This window comes from Saccopteryx bilineata, chromosome 2 (genome assembly GCF_036850765.1).
Source record: "Saccopteryx bilineata isolate mSacBil1 chromosome 2, mSacBil1_pri_phased_curated, whole genome shotgun sequence".
Lineage (NCBI taxonomy): Eukaryota > Metazoa > Chordata > Mammalia > Chiroptera > Emballonuridae > Saccopteryx > Saccopteryx bilineata.
In genome coordinates, this window is record NC_089491.1 from 197,425,102 (window position 1) to 197,442,692 (window position 17,591).

Here is a 17,591-nt window from a genome sequence, read left to right on the forward strand (position 1 = left end):
ATCTCTCTTACTTTTGTTCAGGGGTTCACCTCTCCCCAACACCCACGGACTCCTAAACCTCACTGTGGAGCTAAAGGAAGTCCCCTCTCTTTACCAGGGACTCATCATTCTGGATGAGATGCTGGGGGAAGACTGAGCAGTGGTGGATGGATAGGGTGGGGGTTACCAACCTCTGAAAATATCTGCCCTCTCCCACTTCCTCCTATGGAAGTTGACCAGCTACCCTTTTGTCTGTCCTTGCTTCTCAGGTATTTATGGGACACTTACTCTATTAGGCCTTGGGGACAATGAGGGAGGACAATCAGAAAAGCCATCTCTCCTGGAGCATATCTTCTAGATAGGTGGGGCCCAGACAATCAAACAGGCAGGGAAATGTGCCCTCTGTTGGATGCAGTTACATGAAGTGGAGAACATTCAAGCTGTAGAGCGGATGGGGAGGTGGGAGGTGGTTATAATTTTATATAATATGGTCAAGGCAGGGCTCTTGGGAAAAGTACTTTTTCAGGAAAGACCTGCAGGAGATGGGCGGCCAGCTGCACATGCATGGATGACCACCTTAGGCAGAAGGAATGGCAGGTAGAGGGGCCCTGGGATAAGAGTCCATCTAGCAGAGCATGTTTGAAGAAGAGCAAGCCAGTGCGGCTGGAAGGAGAAGAAAAGGGGGAGTAGATGAGAAGTCAGGGATAAGAAAGAGTGGGGCAGATCATGCAGCACCCATAGGTCTTGTCACATCTGGAGGTGCCCCCTGGAAGTACTCTCCTACCTTGCTAGCAGCCAGAGAATGAATTGCATTTGAAAATGGCTGAGCAGAGAGAGGGAAGGAGCCTTGGTTCCTGATGACATTATTGAGCATCCAAGGCTGGAGCTCATTTCTTATATATTTATTTTTAAATATTTTATTTATTCATTTTAGAGAGGAGAGAGAGAAGGGAGAGAGAAAGTAGGGCAGAGCAGGAAGCATCAGTTTCCATATGTGCCTTGACCGGGCAAGCCCAGGGTTTCGAACTGGCAACCTCAGCATTCCAGGTTGATGCTTTATCCACTGTGCCACCACAGGCCAGGCTTATTTATTTATTTATTTATTTATTTATTATTCTATCTTCTGAGAGGAGAGAAAATAGAGAGACAGACTCCTGCCTGCATGCTCCCTGACCAGTATCCACCTGGCAACCTCTGTCTGGGGCCAAAGCTCAAATCAACTGCGCTGTCCTCAGTGCTCAGGACCAACAATTGGACCAACTGAGCTAACCTCAGTGCCTGGAGATGATGCTCAAACCAATCAAGCCACTGGCTGTGAGAGGGGAAAGAGAAAGAGAAGAAAGAGAAGGAGGGGAAGAGAAGTAAATTGTCACTTCTCCTATGTGCCCTGACTGGGAATCAAACCTGGGACATCCACATGCCAGGCCAACACTCTATCCACTGAGCCAGTTGGCCACTGCTTCATTTTTTGTATTGTTTAACCTTGAAATTGGAGTTTCTGTCTTCAGAGATAGCCTAACACAGATAATTAACTCCTCAGAATCTTGTCATCTTCTCTTCCAAGAGGTTATTGTGAGGTTGGTTGGCAATGGGGGAAGGTCATGTGAGGAACCAGACCCGGGAACTTTGGCTGGAACCATCCACACCCATGTGCACCAAAAGAAACTTCCCAGGAGTCCTTTGGAAAAGAGCGACTGTCTGTCAGCCAATGAAATTTTGCCATGTCATATTAGCTCGACCACCCTAACAACCCTTTAAATTTCCCCCACATGGTTTCCCCCATGCGACTTCTCTGGCCCCATCCTTGGACCAGAGAACCTCGTTGGGTGGGATGTGCTGTACTAAATAAAGCTTTTCCTTATCCACACTTCATGGCTACGCCCTTCCTTTTTCCTTGGAGGGGAAAATACCTTACATTTGGTGGGGAAACCCGGGAGGAGCTTAAAGCCCACTGGGGCCGCTCCTCTCCCCTTCCCTTCTGAGGAGGAACCAAGATCTCCGATTTTCCACCCACTTCAGCACATGGTGCAGTAAGTCTCCTGCCTCCAGCCTCCCCTCAGTTCTTTCCGCTGAGACTTCCTGTCCATAATTGCAACTGTGTCAGGGACCTCTTATCCATTCCGAGTGCGTGTGTGCCCGTTAAGACGTCCCAGTCACTCCCACTCTACCTCACCATCCAGTGGCCAAAGCTTGAGTTGTAGGACACCAATTCTCATCTCTGTCTACTCCGAGAACTGAGGTGGCCACAGAGGCACAGGAATCTAAACCTAATTCAAAAACACTCCTAGAGTTGCCTTATCTGAAATCTCTCCCTCCCTAAAGAAGAGGAAACTGTTCTTCTTCTCCGCTGTGGCCAGGCCACAGAACCCACTGGATAATCAGACCAGGTGGCCTCCTGAAGGGACTTTCAATTTTAACATCCTCACCAATTTGTCTATCACCAAAAGAACTGGGAACTGGTTGGAGATCCCTTACATTCAGGGCCTCTAGTTATTCAGGTTCCCATCCTAATCTCTGTGCTGCCTGTTCCACATGCAGGCCCTTTTTGGCTAGAGAAACCTTCACTCCTGATCTTTCCTCCTTAGCGGACCCCAAATTCTCTTCCCCTCCTGCACAGCTCCCTCCCTCGTATAGGGCTCCTCCCCTCCCTTCCTCGAATCCTGTTTCTCATTCACCTGCAAATACCAGTCCTGTTTCTCATTCACCTGCAAATACCAGTTGCTCTTTCTCCTCCCCTGCTGGCCAGGGGCCCCTCCTTTGTCCACTGTGTTCTTAAGCCCCTCCCCATCAGGTCCTCCTCCCACCATTGGCCCTCATGCTGGTTGGCAGGGCTCCTGACCCCAAGGCCCAACCCCCATCTTTTTGCAGGAAGGCCTGGCCCTGTCTGCCTCTGGCTCCAGTGTTTTTGCTGGATCTGGGTGCCGGGCTCCCCAGGAGACCTCCTCCTCTTATTCTCACCCCCAAACCCCTATCCGGGACCCAAGAACATGGCATTTAAAGCTTTTAATGGTCATGCTAGTAGAAAAAGGCTGAGGCTACTCACCAGGCCCACATTCAGCAGAAGGTAACGCTCCAAACCCAGGCTCTTGTGGCAGCCCTGAGGTTGGCAGAGCAACAGGGGCAAGACACAGGAAATGCCCAACCCAAGTCCGGGCCACAAAGAGGAACCCCACCAGAAGCTTGCTTTAGGTGTGGCAAGCAGGGTCACTGGCACTGGCAGTGCCCACTGAGCCCTGCCCTAACTGCAAGCCCGATCACTGGCAGAGTGATTGCCCTTTTGGGCAACAGGCTTTTCCTCAGTGCCTCTATGTGGAGGACAAGCCACCCAAATGGGAGGCCAAGCCAGCCAGGCAGGCCCATTGCTAGAACTCCTAGGTCTCATGGACAACTGACGTGGCCCAGACTTGAAGACCCCCATCACCCTTGCCAGGTAGCAGGTAAGTCCATGTCATTTCTTGTGGACATGGGGGCTACCTTCTCTGTTTTGCCATCACACTCTGGACCTCCAGTTCCCTCACAGGTCTCGGTTATGGGAGTGGATGGGACCCCTTCTTTTCTCCTTCACATGCCACCCCTGACATGCAGTTTGAATGGAATCCCCTTTTTGCACTCATTCTTACTTATGCCATCATGCCCTGTACCCCTCCTGGTCCAGGACATTCTATACAGTCTCGGAGCCACTATCCAGCTGACAACATCTTCCTCACTACCAAGGGCTCCCCCATAAGCAATACTACCTTCATTTCTAACCATGTTTCTCGCCTCAAGCTTGCCCCCATGCAGGACCGCTGGCAGTCAGAACCACTGGGCCCTACGCATCTCCAGCTCAATAAAAGTTTGGGCCCTGCAGACCCTCCTGTTGCTCCTGTCCCTCCCACCAGAAACCTGCATCCAGAGTGAGCTAAAGCAGGAAGCAATTCTGTTCAATGAGACTGGCCCAATGAAAGAAAGCATCGGGGTCCTCCCCTGTCTGCAAGAGAAACCACACAAGGACCTCTTCTTCTACAACTCACTTAACTCCTGATGGCAGCCACTCATCCTCACCTGGGCTGCTCCTGTCCTGAGTCCTCTTCTAATTATCAGCATATTACTCATATTTACTTCTCTTTTTAAAAAATTCTTACAGGACTGCATCCATGAAGTTTCTCTAGTCACGGTCAAACAGATGTTCCTCACAACTCCCCTCAAAGCCACCACCTTCTGACCTTTTCTTCCCATGGCGCCCCTAAGCAGCAGGAAGTAGCCAGATGAATAGCAGCGCCCCTATCTAACATAAAAGGTCTGAATGTGAGGTTGGTGCGCAATGGAGAAAGGTCACATGAGGAATCAGACCCGAGAACTTTGGCTGGAACCGCCCACACCCATGCGCCAAAAAAACTTCCCAGGAGTCCTTTGGAAAAGAATGACTGTCTGTCAGCCAATGAAATTTCGCCACATCATATTAGCTCCATTGCACTAACGGCCCTTTAAGTTTCCCCCACACGTTTTTCTCCATGTGACTTTTCTGGCCCCTGTCCCCCGGACCAGAGAACCTCATCAGGCGGGATGCGCTGTATAAAGCTTTTCCTTATCCACACTTCATGGCTATGCCCTTTCATCTTTCTTGGTGGGAAAAATACCTTACAGTTATAGTAGTAGGTTTCTTTAGAACTTATCACCTTAGGGTCTCAGAAAATATTAAGTTTTTCTTATTTTATTTCAGTGCTTTGTCCCCTGTGGGTGTTAGGCTGCTTTCAGCTGCAAATAACAGGAAAACTGGTTAACACTGTGGATGATTCAGTGGTGTGGGGTAGGAGGTGGCGGGGGGTGGTTTGGTTACTTGGTGGTGTTTGTAAGAGTTCAGGCTCTTTCCATTCTTCCCAGCCATCTTCAGCTGCTGACTTTTTGTCCACTGACTAGTTCTGTGATGGCGAACCTATGACACGTGTGTCAGCACTGACATGCATAGCCGTTTTCGATGACACGCAGCTGCATGCAGCTGCATACCAGAGAAGTATGGGGCTACATGCCAAGAAGGATGTTTCATCCTTGGCTCCTGCAAGGCCAGGTGCAGTAGCCAAAGATAAAACATTTGCTGTAGTGTAGACACTCTGTGCCGGAGGTCTGTAGGCCAAAACAACAGAACTCCGGCACAGAGTGTCTAGTTCTGGGACTTCCGGTTAGGTCATTAGGGGATCTTTGACCTCACTTCTGGCTGGTGGAGCAGGGAGCAGCGGAATGCCATGGGGACTCATCTCTGGGGGCCCTGTGATCACCATTACCAGCAACCACATAACCACAGCAACCATTATCCAATCTGCTGTTCTGGGGTGTCCTGGATTTCTAATTGACCGTCATTACTGAGATAAGTGAGGGGGAGGCTGGGAGAGGCGAGGGCCTGTGCTATGGGTGCCATTTCCTGCCATTAGAAATAGCAGCAGCCATCTTAATTTACATAAGATGCAACTTGCAGAATTTCAAGATAGCATCTGGGCTCAAGTGTTTGTCGACTTGAGGTCAAAGCTTGAGAATCTGGAAAGGTGCCACTTGGAGAATCACGAGGAGTGCCACTATGAACAGAAAATTTGGAGTGCCTGGAACTGATTACCAGACTCTTTTAGCACCCTGAAAAATATAGCAATGGCTTTACTCACAATTTTTCCCTCTACATACTTTTGTGAGACCTTATTCTCAGCATTAAATAATATCAAAACCAACAAAAGAAACAGATTGACAGATGAAGTTAGTAGCGCTTGCTTGGACTTGAAGTATACAAAATACCAATCTTCAATTGAAGATTTAGCCAATGAAATTCAGCAACAAAAAAAGTCACCAACAGGTAGATTAGTTAAAGAATTCCCCCTCACTTATCTTAGTTCACAGCACCCCACACAAGTTAGATAATATCAAGACCAACAAAAGAAACTGACTGATAGATGAACAAAGAAGTCACTAAGCAGGTAAGTTAAATAATTAGTTTTTGGTTTATTAAATACAGTTATATATTACAATTATATATTTTTGTTATTTAAACTATAAATATCACAAAATTATGGTTTTTTTCTCAAAGTGACACACCACCAGAGTTATGCTCGGTTTTTTGGTGAATTTTGACATACCAAGCTCAAAAGATTGCCCATCACTGGACTAGTTGCTTCATGATTATAGAATGGCTGCCACAGCTTCAGGCATCACATCTTGTAGGTAGAAGAAAGTAGGTTCTAGGGTGGCAGGAGAGCTCTATGCCATGCACATGTGTTATTTTGCTTTTTCCATCTGGGAAAAATATCTTATCCAGAACCTCTTCTCCCCAACCCTTCTCCTCACCAGACCTAACTTTATATCTTATTTTCCAGAACTGGGTCACATTGGCAAAACTTAGCTGCAAAGAGGCTGGAAAGCAAGCATCTACTCATTTTTTTCCGTCTCTGTAGTGGTGGTCTGGACTATAAGTTTGGCTATATCTAACAAAAAGTCAGATGACATTGGATTTAAAAAGAGAGAAACTTACGTCATATAAAAGAAGTTGGGATGGGGGTGGTAGGCAATCTGTGGTTGATATTGTCAGGTCTGTGAAGCTGTTAGGGTCCCAGACTTTTTCCAGATCTTTGATCCTTCATCCCATGGGTGTGCACCTGTCTTAGGAGTCCCAGGTGAGCTCTAGCCATCAGCTGTGGACATCCTAGATGTCTCACAATGTACTTCTGCTTATAGCTCATTGGCAAGAACCCAATCATATTCTTAGTTGCAAAAGAGGCTGGGAAATGTTGTCTTTGTTCAGGGAAGTCTTGTGCCAGAATAGAAGTCAGGATTTTGTTACTAAGGAAGAAGATTGTGTCTTACATTGGTGTCCCAGAAGGAGGCCCTGAGACAGAGATTGTGTTCACGTGATTTAAGAAGAAAACACTCCAAGGAGAAATCAGTAGAAGGGTAGCAAGCAAGGATCTCAGAGAGAGTTACATGAAGGGCAGCTGCACCTGATCTGCAGGAAGCTTTGGAGTGTAAATGATGCCTTAGAGCTATCCCCACACAGGCAAGGAGATCTGCGCTTCCGTACTGCTCTGTTACTGGTGGAGGGCCAACCTGGGTGACAAAGCCCTGGCTCTTACTTCAGGCTTTCTTTATGTGGGTGTGAAGACAGAAGGGCACAGGACAGCCCTCCTGAGAAGTCACAAGGGCCTCAGGTTGGAGGCAGAAGCCTCCACATGGTAGGGTCAGAATCCAGGAAAGGGATCCCAGGGATCCGGGAAGAGCCCCCGTGGGTCGCTGCAAGGAGAGTGGATGTATAGTATAGTGGCAGGCGAGTAGCTATCTGTCACTGAGGCAGGAGGGTGTGGGAATGGCTGATGGGAACATTAGTGACCACTAGGTAGCGAGACTCCTGGAAGTTATAATCAGGAGGGAAAACAGCCACACAGACAACACCAGGGGAACAGGAGTGAGCCCAGGGGACTTTTCCAAGGTCCCTTGTTTTTCACAGCGATAGTAATTACAACTGGGGCAGATTGATACTGATCAGGAACACAGATGTAAACATTTTAAATTATAGCACTCACTTTATAAACAGATTTTCTGCAATATAAGAAAGTATTCCCTTCACTGAGAATTGTCTGTTTATGTCCTTTGTCCATTTATCTGTGGTTGGTTGCATTTCTAAGTGATTTGCAGAAGCTCTTTAAACGCTAGGGAAACGAGGCCTTGGCCTGTCACGGGTGTCACTAATGTTTCTTTCTCAGTTCCTATGCAGTGTTTTCATGTGTGGATCATTCCACCACCTGGCCAAATACCTTGTGTGTGGGTATATTGTTAGCTGCATAGTCCTCTCTCCAAGGGGCCTGGCCTCTGGGGTCATGGGGACCACCTCCAAACCCAGTGTTTCCTCCTTGTATTTGGGTTGTCTGCAGACTTTTCTCTGCTGCAGGGATGAGGATCCCAGTGAGCAGGGTCACCCCAACCTTCATGCAGAAGTAGATGTATCCTCACCATTGTGTCCCATGTGTCATGTTTCCTACCTTTTTAGTCATTATGTAGGTTGTCATGAGCATTTTTATACAGAGAACTTGGTTTGTGTTTAAGAAACATAAGGGCATAAAAGACTATAGAGACTTTTAACTAAATGAAAAAAATATTCAGAGTGAGACAGTAAATTGACACAGCCTCTTTGAGGTTGGCACACTCTTCAAATATTTCATTTTCTGTTCTCTGTCCCTAGAACAGTGTCTGGCACACCACAGACACCAATACATATTTGGGGGGAAAGAATGCTGAGTAAAAGGCTGGGAAGAATCTAGGTTCCATGGTTGAATAATTACAACACTCCCATCTAGTGGAATATTAGGCAGCCATTAAGAAGTAGCAAGATCCAGCCTGACTAGGTGGTGGTACAGAAAATAGTGTTGAACTGGGACACAGAGGACCCAGGTTAAAAACCCTGAGGTCTCTGGCTTGAGTGTGGGCTCATCCTGCTTGAGTGTGGGCTCATCCGGCTTGAACATAGGCTCACCAGCTTGAAGCCTAAAAGCCTAAGTGTAGGAAAATGGCTGGAGATTAGATTGCTGCCATGAAACAAGTCTTTGGTGTGGGAATGCCAAGTCCTGTGGGGGCAGAACGTTGCCCCAGAAAGCACTGATAAGATTGTTTAAAGCAGTGGTAGTCAACCTGGTCCCTACCGCCCACTAGTGGACGCTCTAGCTTTCATGGTGGGTGGTAGTGGAGCAACCAAAGTATAAATAAAAAGATAGATTTAACTATAGTAAGTTGTTTTATAAAGATTTATTCTGCCAAACTTAGTGAAAATCTGACATAAAGTACTTGGTAAGTAATTATTATTATATGCTTTAACTTGCTGTAACTCTGCTTTATAAATTTTATAAAGTTACTTCCCTACTTTATAAATCACCATTACTGTGGAACTGGTGAGCGGTTAGAAAATTTTACTACTAACAGAGATACAAAAGTGGGCGGTAAGTATAAAAAGGTTGACTACCCCTGGTTTAAAGGAAGCAGCTGATCCCTATAGCCATTTCCTGCTTCTGAAAGCTGTTAGTTAATTATCCTTCTCTGCACCTGAGTCCATGCTCTGCTGATTTAACCCAGGTTCAGCTAATTTTCTTGATGAGTAAAAAAACAAATAAATACAATGAGGCTGCAGAGATCTGGGCTCTCAGTCCTAGAGGCTGGGAGTCCCCTGTACCCATCTTTTCTCTATGTTGTGTCTTGTGAGTGTTTTCTTAAGTTCTGCAGTGCCTTCCTTTCATGCACAGCTATTCCCGAACTGGTCTCAGCACCTAAAGTCGCTAGCTTGAGCCCAAGGTCGCTGGCTTGAGCAAGGGATCTCTCGCTCTGCTGTAGCTCCCTGGTCAAGACACATATGAGAAAGCAATCAATGAACAACTAAGGTGCTGCAGTGAAGAACTGACACTTTTCATCTCTCTCCTTTTCTGCCTATCTGTCCCTCTCTGTCTCTCTTTCTGTCTCTGTCTCAAAAAAAAGAAGTGGTGAGATCCATGCTGGTGGATGGACACTGAGCCATCTCTAAGGTATAAGCTGTTAAGCAACACCAAGGTATAGTATGGGGCAGATTATGTGCTACCATTTATCTAAAGAGGAACAACTAACATGCACATTAACATGCATACATAAATTTAGAAATATGCAAAGGTGTCTCTGAGATGGTTTATAAGAAATTTAAAATGATAGGATGGGAGAGAAGGGTATGAGAGAAGCTTTTCACTGTATACCCTTTTGCAGTTCTTTTCTCTGTAACGTATGTTACACATTTAAATAACTAAATAAGTCAAATTCTGTGTGTAAGCACACCCATATCAGTCTCTGTGGGAGGAAAGGCCACCAGTTCCATCATTTGGCATAGGCAGGGCAAGCCTACCCTCCGGCTCACTTACCACCCAGTCAGTCATGTTCCCTACATTAAGAGCCGGGGAAGGTGTTGGGGAGCTAGCTCAGACTGTGTTGTCAGTGAGTGCCATGGCTTGGCTCGCTGCACTGCTCCTCTTAGAAGTACTCTCCCTATAGCAGAGACAAAGTCTGGAGCCAAGAAATGTTCCAACTGAACAGACAGCAGGCACTGGGACTTTGCAGTGTGCTAAGCAGAAGCCTGCAGCAGGCCCTGAGCATCACGCACCCCTTTCTACCCTTTTGAATAACAAGAGTCCAGAAAGCTGGGTGGGAGGGTTTTGAGAGGTGTCACTATTCATTCCCTTCCTCCAGGAAGTCGGAAGTCGGATGTGTCTTCCCTGGAAATGGCTGAGCACCCTGGCTAGAGGCCTGAGGAGGTTAGGCACGAGGAGCCTGGGCCGTCATGTGCCAGGAAAGAAGGGCCTAGCAACAGAGCTCTGACAGCTGTCTCCAGCTCCCTGGCTCATGTGAGTGTGAACGAGGACTCAGGAGCCAGTTTCCTGAGTCAGTTTCCTGAAGGCCCCGTGTTTCTGAGCCCAGCCCTGAGACAACACCAGTAACAGGTGAGGGTCTATTGTCATGCATTTGAGAGGAAGCTTGTGGTTCTTGAAACTGCTGGTGCCACCTGCACCCCTCAGGATCGTGGACTTCAGAATGAAGGCAGAGATGAGGCATGGAAAGAAGCCAGGTTCTTGGGGACACTACTGACCTGCTGACCCATGACCTGCCTGAAGCCTGCTCTATCTAGACTTTTCAGTTATAAAACCAATATGCTAATGCTATTGTTAAAGCCAACTTAAGCATGGTTTTGTTATACCAGTTGAAAAATTCCTAATGGGTTGCTGAGGCAGGTACCACTGGCAGGAACCAAAGAGGTATAAGGTCGCCCCATGCAGAGTCTGCTGTGCCAGTACTAGGGACACCTCAGGTGCCTCTATCTCGAAAAGACCATACTGACAGTTTTCCACAACTTGGAGCTGAACAGGCTGGTGACGGGCACTCTCCCTGAACACCCACCGTCCCGTGGCTGCAGCACCTCACCAGACACAGGCGCCAGCCCGGCCATGGTCTCCAGTGAGGACTGACTGCTCCCTGGGGGGGCAGCTGTCAGCACCTGGCTCTTGGGCTCTTTTCTAAAAAGAGTGGGGTGGGGAAGCAGGAAAGGAACAATATGAGCCTGCAGGAGGAGAAGGAACCCCTAAGATAGAGAGTGGAACCTGGGCCAGGGGGAGTCAGGTCCAGAAAGAGGACATCACTGGGGTGCGGTGGGGTGTCTGGGGAAGGCCAGAATACCCTTAATTGGCAGCTTTATGTTTCTCTCCTCCACCCCAACTCCTGTCCCCAACCTCACCAGTGCAAGCACCGCCATGGGGGCTTGGAGAGTGGTTGTCTTTTGGGAGGGAGTTGGGGTTGGGAGGGGCTCATTCTAAGTTTTTCATTCTTTTCTATAATCATTTGTAAGTAGCACCATGGATCAAAGTGTGGACTTGGAGCCAGACTGTCCAGTTTAAAGTGCAGCTCCACCAGTGTGAGCAGAAGTGAGTTATACATGCACACACACATTGCACACCACACGCACGTGCACACCTTCCGAGTACTTTCTCGTACTGGTTGGTGAGGTTCATGTGCACTAATATCTATGCATATATTGTAAATAAAGCAGTTTGGACAGAGCCTCATGCGCAGTAGTGACTACGCTGATTGCGATCATTATTATTTCTATTAGGTGTAATCTTGAAAAAAATGCAGTCTGCTGTGGATTTCTTTTCACAAATGATGAGAAGAAATGGTAAGGCCTAAAAACTGCTGGGGCATTAAATACAATCTTAGCTATCACTTACAGTCTCTTTGACCTAACCTTTTATTGGAGCTACTAGCAAATCAGAGAACGTAAATCTATAGTCCTTTTTCATTCTTCTCCTTGGCAGAGGTGAAGGGAGGTGGGCTTGGGAGAAGAATATGGATAATTAGTCCTTGACTATAGAAAGCCGAGTAACCAAATTTGGGTATGACCGAGATGATCCTTATCTCCAAGCCCTGGCATTAGGAACATGAGTGGAGACCATGCAGCTCACCTGGTTCTTTGAGTCTGGATCTTGCATGCTTTAAGGTGACCTCTGCTTTTGTTTCAGTTAAGCAAGCCCTGCAAAGTTATATATTTTTCATGCATTGTGTTCCTGGCCAAACATTATAATGTTTGTCTTGAATCCCCCGGGGAAAGGAGAGGCCATGCTTGATGGAGGGATATGCTTTTCTAGAACATTGGGCTTCCTGATCTTTCCCTTTTGGTGCTTGAGGCTCCTGGGGAGTTCACAGCATCCTAAACCCTGGGCCCAAGAGCTACCGAGGCTCACTTGGCTGCAGCCAGGCCCGAGATGGTGCTTTGCTGTGGGATTAAGACCCAGGGCTTGGCCTGGCCTACGGTGACACAGTAGATAAAGAGTCAACCTGGAATGCCAAGGTCAGGAGTGACGTCAGAGAAATGGCGCTGTGAGGAGCATGACCGACAAATCTCCCCAAAGTTTCAACAAGTTTATCAACCAGAGAGAAAAAAATCTATCCTTGGAGCATATGAAAGTTTCACACACTGAAGGCAAAGGTAGGATCAAGTGAAAAATTGACTAAATATATAATCAACCCTGAAGGAAATAAGTCAGAAAAAAAACCCAGTCTGCCTTCCTCACTAACCTGAGCAAAGGCTGCTTTCACTGGGAACTGAGAGTGGGGGGGGGGTAAGGGTGTGGAGGAAGCTAGGCTGTGGCACGGACGTTCATTCAAGCCGAGGAAAGAGTGAGCCTGTGGTGAATCAGCCCACGTGAGCAACCGCCTGCGTGCCGTGCTGCGAACAACCCAGCCGCCTGCGCACGAGCAACCTCCCATGCCACGAGCAGTAGCTGCCAGTGGCATGTGGGGAGTGCACCAAAGCAAACTTCCCTATGCCTGAGCTTCTCTGGGCAGGCAGGGTGCCTCACCCAGCCATTCAAGATAAGAATCAAGCGTCGGGGGAGGGGCATGCAGGCAGCTTGCAGTTCTTCCTAGAGCAGATCGGCAGATCCAATAGCTGAAATTAACTTAACCCACAGTCTGCTCACCTCCTAACTGACCTACGTGGCTCTAATTGACAAGATCTCTCTCAGTTCAATGATCCAAGACAAGAGGCGTGATGTTTTTTAATGCCTCTTGCTAAAGGGGTGGGGACAACTTCTGATTGGCAGAGCTTTCATACTCAGGGATATATGCTAAAAAGAGGGACTTGGCAGATGTTAACACCTCCTGTACTGCAGGCAGCGGCTAGGGCATCTTCTTCCCAGCCAAAACAGGTTACAAAGTGTGGAAAGCCTGGGGAGAGTGGTCCCACAGAGTGCTAGGCATGCTGAACAGGCCTGGAGGCTCATAGAAAGTCACCTTGAGAGCAATTGGCTCCCAGCCCCGCCTGATTACGCTGATGGTTCTGACTGCCAGAGCCTTGCATTGAGTGGGGATAGAGTGGGGATTTACCAGCTCTCTAAACCTCTTACTCCCCAAGCAGAGGCAGCGGCAGCCTCATAGCTGAATCATCAGGCTTCTAATACAGGAAGGAGAGACTAGGACAGAGGCTCCGGGAAAACGGACTCTCTCATTGTCGGAGCCTGCAAATGCTAACAAACCTTGACTATCAACGAGACTGAAGCCAAATATATGACATTGCCATAGAGTCTCATCAACTTCAAATCCCTACCTAAGCATGCCACAGGGGCAGAGCCTGGTGTACAGAGTCACCGACCAGGAAGAGGGAGAGAAAAGAGAAAGGAAGAAGAAGTTAACCTCTCAAAATCAAGAAAGATCCACAGACTTTATAATTTGTTCCACTATTTTTTTGTTTCTTTCATCTTCTTGCCTTTATTATTATTATTTCTATTTCCTCCACCTTGGTCCTTTTGTTCTCTGCCTGTCTTACTCTTTCCTTTTCTTGAACTACACTACCCATAAGTGTTACATTTTATTTCTTTTCTTCTTCCTTACTCTCTATGAGGGTTACACTTCAAAACCCTTAACTCTCTCTTTTTGTTTTTTATCTTTTTTCTTCCTTTCCTTTTCCCCTTTTTCTTATTTCTCCCTCTCTATTAGTTTCTTCTTTTCTCCTTTTACTTTTCCTCTCATTCAATCCTCAATCACAAACAAATTATTTAATTTGGGACTCAAGATTTTTTGGGGGGGCATTTTGGGTGCTTTTTACTTCGCTTTTTAACTCATTAGCATTCCTCCCAACCCGGGGTCTCCATTCTATTCAGTCTTTGCTCCACTTAATACAATAGTTTTTTCCCCTTTTCCTGTTTCCCTCTTATCCCTCTCATTATATCTCTTAGTCGACCATCACTTACAAGCAAATCATTTTATACTTGACCCAAATTTTTTTCTTTTTTGCATTTTGTGGGTCCTTACTTCCTTTTTTGCCCCTTGAACACTTCCCCCCAACACAGGCCCTCCGTTATAGGCAGTTTTTGTTCCATTTAGAATAATATAATTCACAGTTCATCACAATATTTTCCTAAGGAGGAGGGGAGAGGAGGGGAAGAGAAGAAAGAAAAAAAGAGGGAAATAATAAATTATTACTGTTATCTTTGTGTTTTTCTTTTTTTCCAAATTTTTTTCCATTTTTTTATTCTTTATTAATTCTCATTAGTGCTATCAATAAGACCACCCTCAGATGCCATTAAGAAAAAGGAAATAGAATATTATGGATACAAAAGATAGAGAAGTAACACAGATAGATGTGGAAAAATCTATGGAGAAAAAATTTAATATAATGGAAAACTTGGAGCTAAACGACAGAGAGTTTAAAATAGAAATCCTAAAAATACTCAGAGATATACAAGAAAACACAGAAAGGCAATTTAGGGAGCTCATAAAACAACTCAACTCAAGAATATATTACCAAGGAAATTGAAACTATAAAAACAAATCAAACAGAGATGAAAAACTCAATTCATGAACTGAAAAACGAGGAAACAAGCTTAGCCAATAGAACAGGCCAGATAGAAGGTAGGATTAGTGACATAGAAGACAAGCAACTTCAGGCACAACAGAGAGAAGAGGAGAGACTCAAAAATTAAAAAAAATGAGAAGGCCCTACAGGAATTGTCTGACTCCATCAAAAAGAATAACATAAGAATAATAGGTATATCAGAAGGAGAAGAGAGAGAAAATGGAATGGAGAATATATTCAAACAAATAATAGATGAGAACTTCCCAAGCCTATGGAAAGAACTAAAGCCTCAAATTCAAGAAGCAAACAGAACACCGAGTTTTCTTAACTACAACAAACCAACCCCAGGGTACATCATAATGAAAATGGCACAGACCAACGACAAAGAAAAAATTCTCAAGGCAGCCAGGGAAAAGAAGAATACAACATATAAAAGAAGGCCTATTAGATTATCATCAGATTTTTCAGCAGAAACTCTACAAGATAGAAGAGAGTGGACCCCAATATTTAAAGCCCTGAAAGAGAGGAACTTTCAGCCAAGAATACTATACCCATCAAAGCTATCCTTCAAGTACGAAGGAGAAATAAGAACATTCACAAATACAGAAAAGATGAGAGAATTTATCATCAGAAAACCCCCACTCCAGGAAATACTAAAGGGGGTTTTCCAATCAGATTCAAAGAACAAAACAAAACAAAACAAAACCACAAGTAAAAGCTCCACCAAGAACACAATAAAACCAAATTTAAGCTGTGCCAACAAAAGCAAAAAAAAGGGGGAGAGGACTGAGATTAACAGTAGCAAAGGACAATGAAGTGCAGAAACACTCATAAGATAGGGTACTACAATAAATATGGTAGGTTTCATTTTCATTACTTAATGGTAACCACCCTTGAAAAAACCACCACAGAAGCACATGACTTAAAAAAGGTAGCAACAGAGAAAAGAAATATGGAATACAAACAAACAAAAAGAAATGATAGAAGAATAAAAGAGAAGAATCAAAAAAGATACAAAACTAACAGAAAGCAATGTATAAAATGGCAGTAGGGAACCCACAAGTGTCAATAATTACACTAAATGTAAATGGATTAAACTCACCAATAAAAAGACACAGAGTAGCAGAATGGATTAAAAAAGAAAATCCAACTCTATGCTGCCTACAAGAAACACATCTAAGTAACAAGGATAAAAACAAATTCAAAGTGAAAGGCTGGAAAACAATACTCCAAGCAAATAACATCCATTAAAAAGCAGGTGTAGCAATACTCATATCTCATAATGCCAACTACAAGACAGCAAAAGTACTCAGAGACAAAAATGGCCATTTCATAATGGCTAAGGGGACACTGAATCAAGAAGACATAATAATTCTTAATATATATGCACCAAACCAAGGAGAACCAAAATATATAAGACAGTTACCTATTGACCTTAAAACAAAAACTGACAAAAATGCAATCATACTTGGAGACCTCAATACACCGCTGATAGCTCTAGATCGGTCATCCAAACAGAGAATCAATAAAGATATAGTGGCCTGAAATGAAACACTAGAGCACCTGGATATGATAGACATCTACAGGACACCTCATCCCAAAGAAACAGAGTATATATTTTTCTCTAGTGTACATGGAACATTCTCAAGAATTGACCAAATGTTGGGTCACAAAAATAACATCAGCAAATTCAAAAAAATTGAAATTGTAGCAAGCATATTTTCTGATCATAAAGCCTTGAAACTAGAATTCAACTGCAAAAAAGAGGAAAAAGACCCCAAAGAAATGTGGAAATTAAACAACATACTTTTAAAAAATGAATGGGGCAAAGAAGAAATAAGCGCAGAGATCAAAAGATATATACAGACAAATGAAAATGATAATATGACATATCACAATCTCTGGGATGCAGAAAAAGCAGTAATAAGAGGGAAATTCATATTACTTCAGGCCTATATGAACAAACAAGAGAGAGCCCAAGTGAACCACTTAACTTCACACCTTAAGGAACTAGAAAAAGAAGAAAAAAGACAACCTAAAACCAGCCGAAGAAAGGAAATAATAAAAATCAGAGCAGAAATAAATGAAATAGAGAACAGAAAAACTATAGAAAAAAATCAATAAAACAAGGAGCTGGTTCTTTGAACAGATCAACAAAATTGACAAACCCTTGGCAAGACTCACCAAGGAAAAAAGAGAAAGGACTCATATAAACAAAATCCAAAATAAAAGAGGAGAAATCACCACAGACATGATAGATATACAAAGAATTATTGTAGAATAGTATGAAAAACTATATGCAACCAAATTCAACAATCTAGAAGAAATGGATAAATTTCTAGAACAATACAACCTTCCTAGACTGAGTCATGAAGAAGCAGAAAGCCTAAACAGACCAATTAGCAGGGAGTAAATAGAAAAAACTATTAAAACCTCCCCCAAAATAAAAGTCCAGGCCCAGACGATTACACTAGTGAATTCTATCAAACATTCAAAGAAGACTTGGTTCCTATTCTACTCAATGTCTTCCAAAAAATTGAAGAAGAAGCAATACTTCCAAACACATTTTATGAGGCCAACATAACCCTCATACCGAAACCTGGTAAGGAAGGCACAAAAAAAAAAAAAAACTACAGACCAATATCTCTAATGAATACAGATGCTAAAATACTAAACAAAATACTGGCAAATCGAATACAACAACATATTAAAAACATACATTACGAACAAGTGGGATTCATTCCAGAATTTC